The sequence below is a fragment of the Triticum dicoccoides genome, chromosome 2A (assembly GCF_002162155.2).
Source record: "Triticum dicoccoides isolate Atlit2015 ecotype Zavitan chromosome 2A, WEW_v2.0, whole genome shotgun sequence".
NCBI classification, from domain to species: domain Eukaryota; kingdom Viridiplantae; phylum Streptophyta; class Magnoliopsida; order Poales; family Poaceae; genus Triticum; species Triticum dicoccoides.
The window spans coordinates 384,597,631-384,602,427 of NC_041382.1; the positions used below are offsets into that span (position 1 = coordinate 384,597,631).

The 4,797-nt window shown below is 43.3% G+C and overlaps 1 long non-coding RNA gene across 1 annotated transcript; it reads left to right on the forward strand.

Annotated features, from left to right (window-relative positions):
* Positions 1-6: 6 nt before the first annotated feature.
* On the forward strand, positions 7-3,589 carry LOC119354636. Its single transcript, XR_005171135.1, has 2 exons — positions 7-528; positions 929-3,589. It is a non-coding gene; the product is annotated as an uncharacterized LOC119354636 (long non-coding RNA).
* Positions 3,590-4,797: the final 1,208 nt, after the last annotated feature.

Genomic DNA, 4,797 nt, shown 5'->3' on the forward strand with positions numbered 1-4,797 from the left:
CGCCTCTGCCGCCCCTTACTCCAACGCGCCACCGCCGGCCCCCTACTCCAACGCGCCGCTGCTGGAAACCTGCCGGGCGCGCCGCCGCCCCCTGCCCCAGCACGCCACCACAACGATCTCCCTTTCCCAGTGCGCCGCCGCAGGCCCCCTGGCCCAGCGCGCCACCGCCACGACCTCCCTCCCCCAGTGCGGTGCGGCCTAGCCCCTGCCTCCGAGTGTCGCCGGTCTTCGCGCACAACTGTCCCACTGCTGCCTCACACACCAACTCTGTACTGAGGCTAGCACGGTGGTCGATCACCGAGGGATGGCCGGTCCTTGCCACCAGCGGCCGCACTCCCGACGTGCTGAGCGATTGGGCCCATAGAGGCTTGCTCCCATCATCCTCCTCCTCCCAGAGTACGATGGCAATGGCGACAACATCCATTAGATCCTCCTGTGCCTCTGCTCGCCTTGCTTTCACCACCGGCCAGCCGTGCAAATCCATGTAAAAAAGTTCAGGCAAAATGTGGATCCCTGTACAAAGTTCAGGTTAGTTCAGTATAAAAAGTTCAACTAATTTCTGGCAATGTTTAAGTTGAGTGAAAAATTCAAGCTCAGTTCAGTCAAAAAAATTAAGTCAAAAGTTGCATGAAGCCCATTCTGCTTGCGCTGGTGCGCTCCTGCTGTTTGTTGCTGCAGCAGGGTGATGTGAGTGTGAGAGAGAGATAGCAAAATGGACCTTCCACATTGACTAACTCGTGACACACTCGGTTCAATTTCTTGATTTAGTTCAATTCAATTCCTAATTTTGTTTCAGTTCAACAACTGCTATCTCTCTTAGTTTTGATGTTTAATTACAAAGTCTATGTACATTAACAGCAAACAAGTTAAAGTATCAATAAATGGAAGTTTGGGTATAGAGAATTTGATGCTTGTTGGGTGTATACAGGAGTATAAATGGATTTTCTTCTTGTTGAACGAAGTTGAACTTGTCATTATGCTTCACGGCTGGGGGTGGGAGGCGTGCGGCGGCCGGAGGTGGGAGGCCGTTCAAGTTTGCGTCTTTCGCTCAGCCAGCGCTCGACGAGGAGCACCCCGGTCTCGCTCGTGTGTGGGTTTTGGAGTATATTCTACCGATGTGTTCTGCTCTCCTCTATTTTCAACTGAATCGTGCTGCCATGTGTGGATTTCCCCTCTAATTCCACAACAAGTTGAATCCCGCAAATTCTACTGGTAAATGCAAGATTCAGTACTGTCCATTTTGATTTTCTATAAAGAAGGCCAATCATTCTTGTTGCTTCACATATACTAGTATACGGGAGTACTAGAATCCATCCACGAAACAGTCAAGCAACCATGGATATCAGCCCACCACTGTGTTGCGGATGTGATCTTTGTGCGCTTTTGAGTATTGTAAAACAATTGTATGCTTCTGGTTGCTGCTTGCTGCCACTGCCGAATTGTGTAGGTGCAAAAAGTTTCGTATCACAAGTTCAAAGAGGGTTGTATGCAAGTTCAGAAGTTTGTTTGGAGCATCTTTAGGTGTTTGTTGTAATGTAGAAAAGAGTTTTTAATATTGAAAACAAACCTAGTGAAAAAATGTCCAGGCGACCATCATGCCTGCCTCCTGACCCTCGCCATCAGGTCGCGGCCTCTTCCGCCGTCAGGTCGCAGCCTCTTTCGCCATCAAATCGCAGCCTCTTCCTTCTGCAGGTCGCCGCCTCCTGCTGCTGCAGGCCATGCCCCATCCCCCATTCTCGCGTGGTCGCCAACGAGGTATCCTACTACAACGGTGGTCACCGCCCAGAACTCTCTCCGGTTCTTTTTGATCTACTTTTGCACATTTGTTCTTTATCTCACGCATTTTGTTATGTAGGAGGTGAACAATTTTTGATCCTGAAGTTTCATCGCATGATTTTTTGTCTCTGAATTTTGCACCAATTCTTGATCCTGGAGCATCAATGCTTGAGCACTGATTTTTGTGTGTTAGGTGGGTGTACAGTGTGTTGGGCATGTGTTTTTATTTTATGTTCTGAGCAAAAAATCGACTACAAAAATTGTGTCATGAAAAGTTCATGTACACCTATCGAGGTGGTTCTAAAATTAAAACTTTTGAAGTTAAAAAATAGGAAATCAGTTATTTGGTTGTGGAGGTTCTTTTTTCCTTGAACTATATAAGAGTTCAACTTTTGCTTGCTTTTCAGTTCAAATTTTGCGTTCTTTTCAGTACATCAACTTTAATGTGCAGAACATCGAGGAAATCTTGAAAAATTATATGTGCACTCTATGTATTTTCTTATGCTTACAAGAATTCTGCACTCATACTGTTATGCATCAGTTCAAGTTGCTTGTGGAGTTTTATATATATGCAATTGGATTAGAGCACCATGCTCTCAACTAAAAGTTTGAAAAACCATTGCTTTCAGTTCTGGTAACATATATTTTTGTTTCAGTTTTGCTAATTCTTTCTCCAATGGCCTTTATATATTATCTTTCATATGTCTTACTATATGAAAAAATGTTGCCTTCAGCAAGCAATATTGCTCAGTTTTCTGGTTAAAAAAACAGACAACATGGATTACTACCATGGGAATTCAAAGAAATGTCATATATAAAAACAGTACAATTTGTGAGCTTCTTGCAGACTAATGATGAGTTACTAGATAAACTAAGAGTCATCGTTTGTGGGCTCGTGGCTGGAACACGAAGCTCAAGTTGTGGTCCAGTATGTTAGAAAATTTTAGTTCACCTTCGTAGGCTTTTTCACTTCATCTTATCAAAAGCAAAAAAAATCAAATGTGTTTCATAGGATTTGCTATTTATGTGTACACCTTTGTAGGCTTTTTCGGTTCAAGTTTTGCTAGCCAAAATAGATTTGTGGCAGTTCAACATAGTTTGTTTTCAGAAAAGCTCCTTGGTATTTCTTCGGCTGCAACATGTACATGCATCCCTACAAAAAAAATGGTGAGCATACTGCCAGTTGCACGCTGCTGCCCCCATCCTCTGCATTTTTCTTATTGGAGCCAAGTTGTTGTTGCTAATACGTTTGGATTTGATAAATAAGAAAGAGAATAAAAGGGACGGGTGAAGAGAGAGCAAGTACAGGAGAAAAATTGTGGGAGCCAGGCTTCTTGAAACATTGCATCCGAGTTGATTCTGGCTGCCTCACGAGTTTACAACTAACTTATTTTTGTGTGGGTTCGTGCAGTCCTATAGGTGTTTGTGTTCATGCCTACAAGTGATTTGTTGTGAAGTTAGGCAAGATGAAGCTGGGACAAGGCCGAACCGTGTGGCAGAACTGCCTCCTTCTAGTGCGTCGCCTCCTCGTTCCAGCATGCCGCCACCGCCGCAACCCTCCACCGTCAAGGTCGCACGTGTGTCGTCCTCAGTCCAACCCCATGGCATTAGGGTGGTCGAGTTCGTCACGAGTAGCAGTCCATGGCTGCCGGGGTTCAACTTTCCTCATCACGAGGCTTGTACTCTTCTCCTATGAGCTCTCTCTCACTTCTGTTGTTCATTTTTACTGCTGCTTCAATTTCCTTGTGATGCAAAATGTTGCTGATGAACATTACTGGTTTATATTTTATATGGTCGTTTGGTGCACAGGAAACAGTGTGTACACCAAATTTTGGGATTTGATTTTGGAAGGTTCACACATCCGTATTAGAGAGATTCATCGGACACAATTTTGTAAGGTTCTAAAATTCCTAGAGCATCAGTCCAACGACATATGGGGGTATATTGTGTTCCTCCTGCGATTTTTTGTATGCTTGTATGTACAAAAAAATGGTAGAGTTACTGCTTTGATGTGTCGTGGTGCAAATGTTGTTGATGTTCAAAGTTTGTGCAGAGAAAGACTTCAAAAACTCGTGTCACCAATGGAATGAATTACTAGAAGTTCAAATTTGCTAATATCTACAGTACTGCTAGTTCATTTTGCTACTTACCCCGTCTGTCTATAGTTCATTTTGCTAATAAATATTCTTCTACATGTCTTTACGTCGGCCATAGAACATGTATTCCTTTTGGAAGTTAAGTTAATGTATTTCATCTCTTTTGATCAGATTAATGCTTGATTTTGGTGATGGCAATTTTTATCTCTGATATCCTGAAATGAGCCAGTAGCTTAGAATTTTTTGCTAGCTTTGGAATTGTAATGTGACGCCCCAAGACCGGAGCTTCAGATGCCTTCCATGTTTCCCAGTGTTGTCGGATGATTCGTTTTGGTTCGTTGCATCATGTCATCATGTCATAAGTCTTTTGCATCTCAACTAAATAATTTGTGTGGATCTTCGATCCATTTAAATCGAGGAAAGAGTGACTTCACTTTATAACATTATCCTCCCAATATTAGGGAGCTATATTATAAATATTTCCATTCTTTTGGAATTCACCTTAACACGCTTGCAAAAATAACCCTATGCCTTTTATGCCTCGAGTTGATCTCCAAACCTTGCCCAATAATTCTTTTCCCTTTTACTGGGGATCCTCCAAAAATCCGAACATTTTTGGACCTTCCTAACCCTCACTTCTTATTTGAACCATTTGAATTTAAATCAAATGAGTTTGAATTTAAACTTTGAAAAATGGCCACTCCATTTTTCTTAGATTGTGCACATTTTTGCGAGTCCGGGAATATTATCCGCATGCCCAAATTCTTCCTCTAACCTTCTCTTCTCTCTTTTCCTTTCTCTTTATTTCTCTGTTATTTAAAAGAAAAGGAAATAGGACAGAGCCCAGCAGGCCGGCCTCTAGGGCCCATCCCTAGGCCCAACCAGCCGTCGGCCTCCCTAGGTCAACTCCAGCGCCGGCCCATTG